At 41.0% G+C, this 16,415-nt stretch overlaps 1 protein-coding gene across 6 annotated transcripts in view; it reads right to left on the minus strand.

Moving 5' to 3' along the window:
• Window positions 1-16,415, minus strand: part of PRKN (parkin RBR E3 ubiquitin protein ligase) — a 1,237,035-nt gene that overhangs the window by 580,596 nt on the left and 640,024 nt on the right. The gene's annotated exons all lie outside the window — the stretch shown is intronic.

Here is a 16,415-nt window from a genome sequence, read left to right on the forward strand (position 1 = left end):
CCGCTCAGAAGCCCCGCACCTGGATCTTTAGATCCCTGAAAAGTCTTTCCTGGATGCATTTAGCAGTCACCAGGCAACACGCAGTGCGCTTAGGAATGCATATATTTTAGCGGAAGGCCTGGGTTTGGGGCCCTGTATTCACTTTTCAGCTGTGCATCATAGGATACATTTCCATAACTCCTCCCACTAAGCCTCAGGTGGCTTGTGTGAGGACTGGGGACAATAACCTGCTTCAGGGGACTGTTGTGAGTGTTGAAGGAGGGATGCCTGTGGACGCATTTAGCAAGTGCTACCAGGAAGAGGCGATCTGCTCCACAGCCTGGCATGGTGGCAGGAGAACAGGGGACTGGGTTGATACGAACCTTCTGTCCTCACGTGCAGCCTAAAGGTGGCTTCTCTAATCCACAGAAGCTAACACGCAGAAACACACGGCTTCTGCAGACGTGGGCTGCGATTCTGAGCACTGTCTCACCTACCAGCCCTACTAAAGATGAGAAACCTGTTACAATCCCAACAAGAATCAGCTTTCAGCCAGAAACGCTGCCTTCTGCATTACCACTGTCACAGGTGACCCACAGCAAGACTGAATTTCAAGGCTGGCAAGATGCTCCTTCAACACAGATCTCTTTGGCCTGACCTTCTTTTCTCCTCCATTCTCTTTGCTTTCTAATTCTCAAACAGTATGAAAAAAATTCTGCAATAATTCTGAAATCACACTGATACATAATGGGGGATTTTTCTTCCAGAATGAAACTCAATGACTTTTGTAATTGGTTTTTTAGAGAACCACAAACATTTTAGTTCTTCACGAATTTACGGATTCAGTTCCACCATGGTGGGGGCGGAGGGGTGGGTACAGCTCACAAATTCAAAGGGTGACACCTTTTAAACCTGATTGAAGTCTCTGGAATTTATTTAAAATACAGAACTTAAAAATCACAGTTGGTTGGCCCAGGGAAATGAATTTCAGGATTGTTTATCTCTGTACAGCAGACGCAACCTCTCTTCAGAGTACACACTTTCTAATCACAGCACTGCCCGAGACCCACCAACCATGCTTTCCAATGCCCGCTAAGCCTGGGTTTCTTCCCTAGTTTATCAAAACCCCGCAGGAAAGAGCCAGCCCCATGGCTGAGTGGAAAGGGCAAGGCATTCTGTGAACAATCTACAGTTTGGAACAGAGCTGCAAATGATTTAGAGGAATAGTAGCATTTGGAATCAGCAAGGTTTTCAGAGTTCAGATGGAGATAGCAGTCTAACAGGAAGTGAGCTTCCTGCCCATGGCAATCCGAGAGGGCGGGCTCCACATCCTCCTCCTCCTACAGCAGGTTTCCCAAGCTCAGTACTTGATGCAAATCAAGGCCCCACACTGCGGGACCTTCCTGCCTCCCTAACCATGTGGCAGTAGCTCCCCACACCCCCGCCTCTGCGTTGTGACAACCAAAACTGTCTCCAGATGGTGTAAAACCACCCCTGCTTAAGAACCACTAACCTACAGCTAAAGAACCAAAGAGCCTCTTGCTGAAAGTGAAAGAGGAGAGTGAAAAGCTGGCTTAAAGCTCCACATTCAGAAAACTAAGTACATGGCATGAGGTCCCGTCACTTCACGGCAAACAGATAGGGAAACAGTGGCAGACTATTTTTTGGGGCTCCAAAATCACTGCAGATGGTGACTGCAGCCATGAAATTAAAAGACGCTTAGGAAAGTTATGACCAACCTATACACCATATTAAAAAGCAGAGATATTACTTTGCCAGCAAAGGTCCATCTAGTCAAGACTATGGTTTTTCCAGTAGTCATGTATGGATGCGAGAGTTGGACGGTAAAGAAAGCTGAGTGCCAAAGAATTGATGCTTTTGAACTGTGGTATTGGAGAAGACTCTTGAGAGTCCCTTGGACTGCAAGGAGATCCAACTAGTCCATCCTAAAAGAGATCAGTCCTAAATATTCATTGGAAGGACTGATGCTGAAGCTGAAACTCCAATATTTTGGCCAATTGATGTGAAGAACTGACTCATTGGAAAAGACCCTGATGCTGGGAAAGATTGAAGGTGGGAGGAGAAAGGGATGACAGAAGATGAGATGGATGGATGGCATCACCAACTTAATGGACATGAGTCTGAGTCAACTCCGAGAGGTGGTGATGGACAGGGAAGCCTGGAGTGCTGCAGTCCATGGGGTGACAGAGAGTCAGACACAACTAAGCGACTGAACTAAACTGAACCTACAACTGTGTAAGAATATTATAGCTATGGGTTCTTTTCCCTCACTTCATACCATCAAAGCGAAAAATCCACTTCGCATAGACTATCAACTAAATTTTATGTAGTCATATCTATATCCATAAAAGCATAGAACTGGCCTTAAAAATATTACTTTTTTGAGAGGAAAATAAGATATTCCCATTCAACTAGCTAATGAAAGGCTTGCTTGCGAGAAGTTTTGTCAGATGACATCTGGGATGTGGGAGTAGACACACCAGTCGCAGAAAAAAATTAAATACTCTTTACTTATGTTTCATCAACCCAAGGTTGATGCAAGTTTGGAAAACAGAATGCAAATGAGACAAGACCAGTAAAAACTAACTTACAACACATTCTTTCAGTTAGCAATCCAGAGAGAAAATCTCAGCTAATGTCTGCTGTGGCTGCTGTGTGCCAGGAGATCTTCAACCTCTATCTCATTTAACTTTCAGAACCTTTCAGAGAAGTCAGAGAACCCGGGGAACCAGCCCAGAGAATAGGACCATTACACGTGGAACTAGGGTTTGAACCCAGCATTCTGTCTCCAGAGCCTTCGTCTTTTGTATGTCAGAGGCTGACTTGGTTGGCATCGCTGAGTGGCTCCAGTGCAAATCAATCTATGCTCAGAAAAAAAATGTCAGTGGAAACTGGGAAATAGGAAAATCAGACGTGGTGAGAGACTGGGGGAGGAGAGAAAAGTCTGTGCCTTCTGTTCGTCTTGTTACAGAACAAGCGTGGAGTAAAATAGACATCGCAAATGGCCAAGCAGCACGCCGCAGTGCTGAGGACGGCATGGCGTCCTGCTTATGCGAAAACGAACACGTCTCAACTAAGCCATATCATCAAGATAAACATAGGGGTAATTCCACCTGTTCGGTAAGGATACCAAAAAATTACAGTTCAAAGACCGAGATTCATTTTCGTTTTTAATTTTCCGAAGCAAAATCTCTTTCCATATGGACTTGGCGTGGCAAGAGCCAAAAATATCATTCCAGAAAGGCAGATTAGAGCCGAACACAGACAGCTCTGAGAAAGCTGATGTGTGTGATGGGATCACCATGTTCCAAGCATTTTATCATTTTCCTAGAGTACCATTATGCGTAAATTCTGCAGAAAGAATTGTGATAGGGCCCCTCTAGTTATTATCTTGGAGAAGGCAATGGCACCCCACTCCAGTACTCCGATTGGAAAGGATACTTAAGGAAATTTCCATGGCTAACTTACATGTTTAGTATGGCATCTAAACTCTTCCATGCACAGCTCCCCAAGAAGCTTGCACACTGGACTCTGTGACAATGGGAGGTCTGAGTCCTGGGACCCCTGCTAGGTGGGCACATCCATCAGCCAGCCAGCATCACAGAACTGAGTCGGGGTGAGATAGCACCCTACAACACCTCCTCTCAGGTCAAACATGCAAGCCTCTAGCGTAGCAGAGACTAAGAGGGACGGTCAAATCTGGGGTTAAGTGCCCACTGATGGTAACACTGGATATAATTTTACATTTTATGATGCACCTTCACATGGATTTTAGTATTGAACTATCACCTCAACCCTGACGATCCTTTTAAGAGGGTATTATCAGTCTCAGTGCATAAAATGGTAGCTGAGGGGTGAATGACTATCTTGAGTTTGTGTGTGTGCCTGCTAAGTCACTTCAGTTGTGTCCAACTCTTTCTGACCCTATGGATTGCAGCCCACCAGGCTTCCCTGTCCATGGGATTCTCCAGGCAAGAATACTAGAGTGGGTTGCCATGCTCACTTTCAGGGGATCTTCTGCACCCAGGGATTGAACCTGTGTCTCTTACATCTCCTGCATCAGCAAGTGGGTTCTTTACCACGAGCACCATCTAGGAAGCCCAGGTTTATATAACTAGCATTTCTGTGTGCTGTTCTTGGTCGCTTAGTTGTGTCCGACTCTTTGGGACCCCGTGGAAAAGTAGCCTGTCAGGTTCCTTCGTCCATGGAAATTCTCCAGGCAAGAAGACTGGAGTGGGCTGCCGTGCCCTCCTCCAGGGGATCTTCCTGACCCGGGGATCCAACCCAAGTCTCCTGCATTGCAGGTGGATTCTATACCATCTGTGTCATATAGGTTATAATTAACTTCAGGTCTGAGCTCTATTTTGTTTGCTTTCTGCTCCACCATGCCACCAGGAGTCAAAGGATTCAACTCAGTGGGGAAGTCTTACCAATGCCTCCTATCCAATCCAGGCATTACTTCAACTATTAAGCTACTCTTTCTTCTTTTGTGGAGGATTACTTTAATTTAGTCAAGTCAGGTTTTATCATGGACATAATTTAAGGTTAACTTTGCAATGATCACTGAGAAAATATATTTGTAAATATAGTCCTTTAAAATGGGCATAAAAACAATTAAAATTAAGAAAGTCTAGTTGACAATAAAATGTAATTCCACATGCCAGAAGCTCATGGAATTCCATAAAGCTTCAATTGTTAATATCAATATCAAGTCCTGGCACCGTGAAAAGGCACAATTAAAGAGATACAGAATGACTGCATTTAAGAATCAGTGAATTAATATCAATTTACTAGGGCATTGTTGATTATTTGTACTGTGGGTTAACTTTTAGAGCAACTAAAGTATTTCTTACAAGGCACTTGGATTGTTCATCTCTTCTCATGCTTCTTAAACCAAATGGAGTTTTGAATATGAAACTAACTTTTGAAATTTATCTCCTAAAGTTTTAAGATAAATTTTCATTATTTAAGTAAACTTATGTTTTTAAAAAGTGATCATTTATGATATAAATGATCATCTATGATCTTGTGACAGGACTTGAATTTTATGTAAGAATGTCTGAGTGCATAAGTGATAAGATAGTTCAATCTATTTCTGCTTTCAAATCTGTATATTATTCTACTGAATGGAGTACATTCTTGGTAATCATATTACAGCAATTAGCAGAATAGGTTAAATGGGACTATTCTTGTCATTAATAAGATATGGAGATAATACCACTCTTGTGGCAGAAAGCAAAGATAACTAAAGAACCTCTTGATGAAGGTGAAAGAGGAGAGTGAAAAAACTGGCTGAAAACTCAACATTCAGAAAATGAAGATCATGGCATCTGGTCCCATCACTTCATGGCAATTAGATAGGGAAACAATGGAAACAGTGACAGACTTTATTTTTGGGCTCCAAAATCACCAGAGATGGTGACTGCAGCCATGAAATTAAAAGATGCTTGCTCCTTGGAAGAAAAGCTATGACAAGCCTAGACGGCATATTAAAAAGCAGAGACATTCCTTTGCCAACAAAGCTTTGTCTAGTCAAAGCTAGGGTCTTCCCAGTAGTCATGTATGGATGTGAGAGTTGGACCATAAAGAAGGTGAGTGGTAAAGAACTGATGCTTTCAAACTGTGGTGTTGGAGAACACTCTAGAGAGCTCCTTGGACTTCAAGGAGATCCAACCAGTCAATCGTAAACAAAACCAGCCCTGAATATTCATTGGAAGGACTGATGCTAAAGGTGATGCTCCGATACTTTGGTCACCTGAGGTGAAGCGCCGACTCGTTGGAAACTTCCCTGAAGCTGGGAAGACTGAAGGTAAAAGGAGAAGGGGGCGACAAAGGATGAGATGGTTGCAGAGCATCACTGACTCAATGGGCATGAATCCAAGCAAACTCCAGGAGATAATGAAGGACAGGAGAGCCTGGTGTACTGCAATCCACAGGGTCACAAAGAGTTGGACATGCGTTAAGAGACTCAAAAACACAACAACAAAATGAGGAGACTGGTTTGCATACACTTACATCTATGTTCTCTGCCTCTGTCTCTTCACATGTACATGTGTGAAGTACACATGGCCACCTGTGCTGGGAATGGTTTGGAGTCTGAGAGATGCATGAAGCCACCAGGCCAACAGTTGGTGGGATCAATGAAAACTGTAGGAAATTACAGATTCACTTGACATGAAGTATGTACAGATGAAAGATGGGCAGGATAGAGACCTCATAAAAGTAGTCAGGAGACTTCTGCTACAAGGCTTTTTGTCACTTCTAGATTACAAAAACAGATTATTTACTGTGATTGTTGGTATCAGTTATTTTATTTTATGGTTTTGGAATAAATGCTTCCAACAGTAATATATTAAAAGCAGAAGTACATGTTAAGTTCATAAGATTCTAATACTAATGTCAATAAGCGGGGCCCTTCCCCAGCACCCCGCAATGATCTGATACCAGCTGAATGACCTACAGTTCATTTCTGACACTATGTACTAGGGATAGCATCAGATTCCACAGGTTAAGTGTACAAAGCTCCTCCCTCCCACCTCCAGAGGCAAGTCTAGGTTGTCACCTGGGATTCTGACCCACCGCTATAGATCAGAAGTCCCGTGTCCCTCTCCTTGGGTTTCAATCCTTTACTACAATGGCTCTTGGAACTCAGAGAAATATTTTACTTGCTAAATAACTGGATTATTGTGAAAGGATAGCACTCAGAACAGGCAGGTGGAAGAGCTGTAAAGGCAAGACATGTGGGAAATGCCATGTTGTTTAAGCACAACTCTCCCTAAATCTTCACATGTTCACCAGTGTGCAAGGCCTCTGAACCCCATTCTCTGGGGTCTTTACTGAAGCTTCACTGTATAGGTACCACTGATTAAATCTTAAGTTATTGTAGTTGAGCTCCATTTCCAGCCACTCTCCCCTCTCCAGAGATCTAGGGGTGACACTGAAATTTCCCACCCTCTAATCACAAAGACTGGCTCCCCTGGAAAACAGTCTCCATCCTCACTTGCATCCCAAACTAACTTCCTTAACAGAGAGAAAGGTGCGATCGGTGCTCTCAGCACTTAAGCCATTTCAAAGGTTTTAGGAGCTCTGAAGGGGGACAGAAAACAAATAGAAATTTCTTATTATAAATCACAATATTGCAGTATAGAATTTCTATTTCTCAAGAAAGTTCATCATGACTACAGAAGTTTCACAGGTCTTTGTAAGAGTTTCTATCTACCAGAGGGGTTTTTAAAATATCACTGACCAGACATAGACTGGAGACACAAACCCGATGAAGAAGCATCAGCGTCTACTATAAAGTCTAGTTATTATAAAAACACTGTGCACAAAGAATTCAATTTCACACATGCAGCTCAGAAGGTACATTTATATGTGGTGCATTTATATGTAAGCCAGTGAAGTGTGGCTTTTCATTTAGATCAAATGACTGTTCTGAATTAATTTACTCAGTTTTGATTCCAGGTTTTCCTGTGCATGTACCAAAAGCTAAGTGAGAGCTGTCAGTGTCCGCTCGCCTAGCAGAAGAACTTCATACGGAGTTAAACTGAATAGTGCTCAGTCAACGTCATTGTATTGGAATGGACGAAACGTTTGTTCGGGCTTTTCCGCATGATGTTATAGAAAAAGCCGAACCAACTTTTTGGCTAATCCAATATAATAAAAATGGAAAACCTCTTAAATCTAGTAATTGTTCAGTTTTTCTTTTCATTTAATTCATTGACTCAAAGTAAAGCATTTGGAAGTTTATTCTCTTGATAGTGAAATACCTGAATTTATTGTGAATTCTAGTGCAAATTCAGTTTAAAAGTTCCACATTGAATATATTCTTTGTTTTTCACAGTGACAATATAAATATATTGATATATTTCAGTGAAATACACCATTATGGTTAAGAACAACATCCTTACTAAAATTAGAAATCTGTGGAGCGTGCTTGAAAGTAATCATGCGATGCGTTTAACTCATAATTCTGTTCAGCCAAGCTGTGATCTTCTACAAATCAACCCAGAAGCTGTAGTTGTCAAAATTTACAGTAACTGAACCACAAAAGAGCGACAAACCTGACCCTGGATCCAAAAGCGTCTCTGCCGTCTGTCTGTGGCCCATTATCTGTCAGACTTTTAGGCAAGTTTCAGCCTTGACTCAACTGCTGTATAAATCAAGTCTAGTGTCTACTGACGGCTGGCAGAAGATGCCAACCCCAAATACGCCATTTTGGCATAATTGAGCTGAAGCCAGTTGAGAGGGAACAGACGTTAAGAACAACTCTCTGCTCTCCCTTATTTCCTTCAGCAGGACATACATTTGTAAAGGTAGCCTCCCCCCACCCCCACCGCCCGCCCTTATCAAGAAGGACAGAAGTTAATCTACAGAGGTACCAGCCAAGAGGGCCGTTTACTTAGTCGTGTCCAACTCTTTGGGACCTCACAGACTGTAGTCCGCCAGGCTCCTCTGTCCATGGGATTTCCCCGGCAAGAATACTGAAGTGGGATCCATTTCAGAGGACTCTAAACATCAAACTTTACTATTTCTTATCATCCGTTAGTTCCACCCTATATTTAATTTCCCACAATCTGCTGCCCCAAAAGTTCAATCTCCTTTTCCTTTGTCTTGTCACTGATCTACAAATTTATTGTTCTTTGGTTAAGGGGCTACAGAAACCCAAGCTCTAACCATCTGTTTGAGTTACTCATCTCTAGATACTCCCTTGTGTATGTGTGTTGCGCGTGTTAATACATTTCTTTTGTTTTTCTTCCTTGTTATTCTGTCTTTTGCCAGAAACCCAGGTAGAAAACCTAGGAGAGGAGAGGGAAACTTTTTTTTCCTCTCCCATACAACCTGAGCAGTAATTCCTTTACAAGAGTCTTCCAAATTTCTTTGCATTTTGTTCAAAATCAGTCAGCAATATTTAATCAAAGTATTGAACTAATGAGTGTCCTAAACCTTCAGCTTTTGAAGCATTAAGTAACTATAAATCACTGAAAAATGTTTGCAAGAAGACATTGAAACTAATCCCTATAAAAGTGGGGTGGGGGACCGATCTGAGAACTCAAATGATACACTGGATTTCCATTCTGAAATCTGTAACTAAATTTTTGGAATATTTCTATTGGTAGGAAGAGTCAGGGCAACTCCTATTTTTAATTAGTGACTTTTATATTGATATCACAAAGAAGTGGAATTGAGAAAACTGATTCTGCTGCAGTGTGGTAGAACTTTCAAAATATGTACAAATAAAAATATTTGGCAAGCTCTGTTCTGTAAAAATGCTTGTCAAAGAAAAGTTCTCTGAGTGAAGCAAAAAACAGTACTTAAGATAACATTCTGTCAGGAATACTTCCCCATTATAATTAAATGTTAGAATTGAGAATACTGTATCAAAATTTTCTTGGAGCTTGCTACAAGCAGAGGTAATTTTCTCAGTTACAAATTATGATCTGTCGAGAAACATCTATTGGAGGTGTTAATGATTTTAAATGTTTCACTCACACTACAACTTTGAAGGAGACTGCAGGCAGCTGTATTTTTTTTCAGTTAAAAAAATACAAACATATATTTTAAACGAAATGTCTCAGGAGGAGGAACAAGATGGAGCCAGATGGAGACCAGCAAGGACAGCACCAGGTGATGGACTTCAGCTTCGGGGTCAAGGTCCTTTCCAGGGTGACATGCAAGGGGGAAGCACCTCAGCAGAGCAGGCGGTGTCGGGCTCTAGCTGGCTGGGTGTTAGACAACCGGGAATGGGTTAATCGGTGCACGCCTTACCTACATGCATACAAATTGTATCATGCATTTTTAAGATGCTGTCTTGGTCAAGTGAAAAAGTGAGTAGGAAATCTTGGTCTAAAGAAATAAGTTCCGGTCCCTGTTTCCCTGTAGTGATACTACGGATGCGTGGTCAAGTTCTGCCTCGCCTCCACGCACCCACCTCCACCTTTCAGCCGCAAGCCTGTGCCGGTGGCACCTGCTCTCCCTTCCCCCCTTAAAAACATGCTTTTCAGCCTGAAGCACTTCCCTGAGTCACAGACGGCCTCAATGAATATCAGTGGAATGAACAGCATGATGGGTTTTCAAGTTCTCTCTTTAAGAGAGGAGGTGCTAAAGATTATAGATGCCAGAATAAAACTGCTTTGCCAGTGATATTGATATTTCAGGATGCTGGCATCTGTGTGCACCCTTCTGCACATCGATGGGTAGGTATGAGGACTGCACAGGAAGTAGCCCTCAGTGTTGTAAAAATCCACAGGTAGACCTAAAAACCCTTGAAATCCCATTCCCAGTGCACCTGAGATATAGGATTGGAGGCCATGTTTTCTTTGATGTAGAATTGATCACATTAACAAGAGACAGAATGAACACATCATGACTGACTTCACCAAACAGCTTGTCTGAACTCCAGGTTATTGAGACTCTTGCTTATTTGGCTGCAAGTACAACCTGTGAAGCCAGCAAGGACAAATCTGCAAATTGTTATTGCTTAGTCGCTAAGCCACGTCCAACTCTTGCGACCCCACGGACTGTAGCCCGCCAGGCTCCTCTGACCATGGGATTTCTCCACGAATACAGGAGGGGGTTGCCATTTCCTTCTCCAGGGGATCGCTGAAAATACTAATTCTAAACCTCATGGGAAACATGATGTTTGTAGAGAGTGAGGTAGATTGCATCACTGTTTATCACTAAAAAATATTCCAGAATATAGATGCTATTTGCAATAGACATAATTTCTTTCCCTCACCGAGTTTTTAATCAATTGCTAATTATGAGGATAAAGTTGCAATTAAAAACAAATGCACAAGTCACAATATTTTTCTAAGCAAAATTAGCTCTGTAAAGACTCTGTGGGCATTTATTTCTAAGAGAGTTGGACTTAAAAATAAGGCTCGGCTGTCACCAAAGTCCTAGTGAGGGCACTTGGATGCTGACGGAATACGGCCGCTTCTTAACATCCACCATCAGAAAATGAACTGCTTAAAATCCAGACGGTTACAACATGCAAGGTTGACCTTAACGGGTACAAAATTGGTCCAGGAGGATTTGCAATATTGCCCTACTAGCGCCAGCGGGGGCTGCTGTGCGCCCGCAGTGACAGTTAAACGAAAAGGTGAGGCTTATGAATTTCATGCCCAAGCACCTGTAACGTTTCCAGGAAACCCCGCTGATGCAGCCGCTTAGATCTGAAATCTACAGGGTTCGCCGCGGGAGAAATGAAGGTCACTGACTGACATTAGAACTGACATGGCTCACATTTCAAAGCCTCAGTGTTGATAAAATACTTCTTCTGTTTTTATAAGTAACTGACCCCAAACAGTATGGTTGAGTAATATCTCTCCTATGAGTAGGACTTTGAAACTTGACTTTCTCCCTTATATCTAATAGTGTCTTAAAACTCTCTATTGATTTTTGATTAACTTATCTTATCTAATTTAGTTTTGGAAAGTTCCATTAGATGCAGAAGGGATTTTTAAAAGCAGAGTGTTCCATATAAAAAGAACTTGTTTTCTGTCTGTTGCACTGCATAAAATGGATTTACTTTAATTCAGACCAGCAAATATTTATGAAAACCTATTGAATGTAAAGACTTTTGCAGGACATTGTCGCGCTGGTCACATCTGCACCTCAGTCAAGCTTGGACTGATCCTTCACGCAGCCTAGAACTTAGAGCAAGCAGCCAGGTATACAGCTGTTTTCTTCAACTCTTTAAACAGTTGTTTTTTAACTGTCTTTGGATCTCGCTTTATTACTAGTAGCTTCCTTTTCACATGCAAACCTACTTTCCATCTTCACTAGGTAGCTTGCCTTTTTCTGTCCAGTGAGAATTGCATACATGAAGAAGGTAAGGTGTGATGAGAGGAAAACATGTTGACCGCACAGGTCTTGGTGGGTAGGCTGCTACAACCAGTTCCTCGTGGTAAGACTGTATGCAATTTTTAAAACACCTTAGCCTCAACTTCTTCATATGTGATAAAGATAGATGTTCAAATAATTTGAAATTAATTTAAGTAAAGAGTTACAATTCATTAAGCACCATGTTTGAATTTCAAAGGAGGCAATGAAATTACCATTATGGAAGGTTATGCCCACACAAAGGAGTCTCCTTTCTGAAAGGGTGCAGGGTAGAAAGATTTATTCTCCCTCAAGACTGGATCAGACTGAGGTGTGCATACTTTTTCAGCCAAGAGTGACTCAGCCCTAATGTAGAGAGATCTTACTCCCACGGGGTCTGAGCACTGTGTGAGGTAGCCTGTTTTGAGCTTAAGACACATCTTTGAAGTTTTCTCTTTCATCTTAAAAAGTTCTAAGATATTCCATTCTACTGGAGAATGTGGTCCTGCTTATTGTAATATCAATTTGGTATTCTGACTTACCTTTCTCTAGAATGCTATGTAAAATGAACACTCCAAGATACTCCCACACTTAAAAGAAAGAATTCTTGTTCCTGGCATGTGACATTACCTATGAGTATATATACTATTTGGGTCAAATAGGAGAAATACATAGGTCTGCAAGGTCAGAGAAGATCACTGCTGTTATCTCTCTCTCTCTCTCTCTCTCACACACATACACACACACACACACTACACACACATAATGTCAAGGATTTTTCCATTACAGAGACAAAAACCACTTACGGAAAAAGACCATGTTGAAGATTTCAGTAAAATTCCATGTGCTTTTAGTCTGTAATCTCTCATAATGCTCTTCAGAGACTGATGACTAGACAAAATCTTAAGTTCCTGTCTGACACCAAAAAGTCAAGAAAGAATTAAGCTGACAGAATACAGTCCTTGGTGCCTCAGATGGTAAACAATCTGCCTGCAATGTGGGAGATCTGGGTTCAATCCCTGAGTTGGGAAGATCCCGTGGAGGAGGGCATGGCAACACACTCCAGGACTCTTGCTTGGAGAATCCCCATGGACAGATGAGCCTGCTGTGCTGCAGTCCATGGGGCTGCAAAGAGCTGGACATGACTGAGCAACTAATACTTAGTCCACAGCAACATAAAAGGAACTTCTACATTAATTCTAAATCATGAAAGAAATGCCAAGCGTAACCAAAATTAAAATGTAAATTGACAAGAGATTAGACAAGATATGCCTTCAAAGGGACCATAACCAAGATACCAATTTCTCATCTCTGTTAAATGAATCAGTGAATTCAACCAAAATACTGTCAAATGACAGTCAGATCACTCTCCCCCAGAAACACCAAGAACAAGTAAAAAAGACTTTCAGATAAACCTTTACTGATCTCCAAGCCCAAGTAAATCCTTTAAGTGTGCAATCCAAGGTATTGCTTCAATAGGCTACATGAACCATAAGACAAATTTGAAAGCAAGAAAACTGTAAATATATATATATCTATCAAACAACAATGGCATCAAAAACATAAATCTTTGTGGGAAGAGTTGAGGACAATTACAAGGTAGCAGTGCTTCTTAGATTTAATGTCCTACTGGGAACTGGACTTTAGAACATATTTCTGGAAGGTTAAATTTTGACTGTAAACGTGGTTCTTTTTTGATTTGTCTTCAGCTTTGTGGACTAATGACTAAAGGTGAAAAGAAGCATGGGAATGCAGCAGGTGGTCTTAGAAGAAGCAAAGAAAAGGAAACATGGTGGTGAATTTTTTTTTTCTTTTTGCCAAAAGATATCATGGTAATAATTTTTTTCTATTTTGTATATTTTTAAATTTTATATTTTTAAAATTTAAGAAGACTCCTTTCATAATGTAAGATTCAAGGTGCAGAAATACTGCATTCCTCTGGGAGCACCGGATATCACAGTAAGCCCCAACGTTAGGGGAAGCACACGGACTGAAACCGCCCACCCTGGCCAGGCACCACAGCAAACATCTGCATGAGTTGTTTTACGACAGAAGGTCCTGGGAAGGAAGAGGGAACAAATAAGCCTCCACCAACCCGAAGAGTTCGGGAAAGGTCAAAAGGAGACACCACATGTCCGACCACCTCCCAGAATCCTTCTCTCTGGCGTCCATCTTGGCTGAACAAGGCGTGCGCCACCAGGAAGGACTCCGAGTCAGAACGATGGCTAAAGACCACCCGGAAACTAATCCCATCACCATAAAGCCCGAGACTGCGAGCCACGTGGCAGAGCTGTTCTCCTGGGTTCCCTTACCCTCCTGCTCTCCACCCAGGCGCCCTTTCCCAATAAAATCGCTTACTTTCTCAGCACATGTGTTTCCTCAGACAATTCATTTCCGAGTGTTAGTCAAGACCCCAGTTTCGGGCCCTGGAAGGGGTCCCCCTTCCTGCAACACCAAGATACACATACTGGTTTGGGAAAGAACAAACGTCTCACTTTGGCATTGCCAGTGTCATTTTTATTTGGCTGAATATTGTTATTTCTGAGTCCAGCTGAGGCATCCAGAAATGTGTTGAACCTTTTTGCTGTAATTGCTATAGGGGATACTTAACAATAGAGCTGCTCTACCTTCTAGTGCTATAATTTTTGTTCTTGGCTCAAGTCTTTGCCTTTTGTTCAATTCACTATTTTTAACTCCTAAGCCTAAGACTGATAAAACTGATAACCTTGAGTGGAGGAAGGTCAAGACACTACTCTAAATAAGTACAGGTCACTGCAGAGCTGGGCAGCAGATGGGAACCTGTGGGTTCACATGGAACCTCAGGAGGTTTTAACCCGTGAAGAGTTCACTCCGTTCTTTAAGAGAGAGGAAAATATTTTACATACATTATTTTATAAACTCAAAAGATACATATCAGGTACCTGAATTAAAACTTAAGCCTAACATCTGGAAATGAATAGCACATTTATCTGAAACATTTTTCTACATATCACAGCCACATATGTGTCATCTGGAAAGCAGAATCATTGAAAATCTCATTTTTTATTTCTACATTTGGCAGAAGACAGGACCATAAACAAGCACTTTTTCAAATAATACTATCGAATTATAAGCTATGAACAAGGATTATTCCTACCTTTTGCAGTTCTTCAGAATCAGTCAGAGCCTTTTAGATTACCTACTTTGATTCCTGGATTTTATAAGGAAGCTGAAGGCTTAACAGATTGTTATATTGCTAAGGTCAAAAGTTAGCTTAGTGACATTGGAGTTCATGGAAAATAAGTTATTATACACTTGCAAAGCTTTTTTTTTTTAATGGGGATTATCATTAAGAAGGTAGATGAAAGATGTCAATCTCTTTTTATACAAAAGTACATGTTTATAAGCACAAAAATAAATAAAATTATTATTTTGTTACCAATTCTCTACAATCTATATCAGAGGATAGAAGTAGGATAAATGCCTCCTAATTCATTCTAGGAGGCCAGCATTACCTTAATACCAAACCAGACAAAGACAATTCGAGAAAACTACAGATCAATATCTCTCATGAACACAAAAGCAATAGAATCCAAAAATGTATAAAAAAAGTATCAGATACAATGACCAAGTGGGATTTATCCTAGGTTTACAAGGCAGATTCAACACTGAAAAATGAATTAATGTAATCCATTACATCAACAGACTAAAAAAGAGAAATCACATGGTGATACCAATACAGAAAAAAAAAAAATCTGACAAAGTCTCAAACACGTTCATGATAAAAACTGTCAGTAAACGAGGATCAGAAGAGGACTTCCTCAACCTAAAATTCTATCAACAAAGTATCTGTTACTGATGTCATATCTAATGGCAAGAAACTTGAACTTTCCCACTAACATCAGGTACAAGACAAGGACGTGCTCTCTTACTATTCCTTTCAATATTGTACTGCAAGTACTAACTGAATAAGGCAACAAGGCAAGGAAAGGGCATAAAATAAACATATTGGGAAAGAACACATAACACTGTCTTTGCTCACAAATGACAAGATAATCTAGGCAGAAAATCTAAGAGAATCAACCAAAAAACCCTAGAAACAATCAGCACTTACAGCAAGGTCGCAAGGTCCACGGTTAACGTGCAAAAGTCAGTTCCCATCCTACATAGCAACAACGAACATGTGCGCTTTGACATAAAAACACAATGCGATTTACATCAGCAGTTGAGAACTGAAGTACTCAGGCATAAATCTAACAAAATATACAGTAAGACTTACATGAGGAAAACTATAAAACTCTGATAAATGAAACCAAAGAGGAACTAAATAAATGGAGGTATTCCATGTTTGTGGATATAAAAATTCAACATTATCAAGATGTGGGTTCTTCCCAAATCGATGCACACATGCAACGCAATCTCAGTCAAAAGCCCGATCTTCTTTTACGGACATCCACAAACTGATTTTAAAGTTTAGATGCGGAAGAAATGACCAAAAATCGTCGAAACAGTACTGAATGAAAAAACAAAGCTGGGGGACTGACATTACCTGACTTCAACTTAACGATGAAGCTACATTAATTCAGTCAGTACCGTGCTGGTGAAAGAAC

This window comes from Bos javanicus, chromosome 9 (genome assembly GCF_032452875.1).
Source record: "Bos javanicus breed banteng chromosome 9, ARS-OSU_banteng_1.0, whole genome shotgun sequence".
Lineage (NCBI taxonomy): Eukaryota > Metazoa > Chordata > Mammalia > Artiodactyla > Bovidae > Bos > Bos javanicus.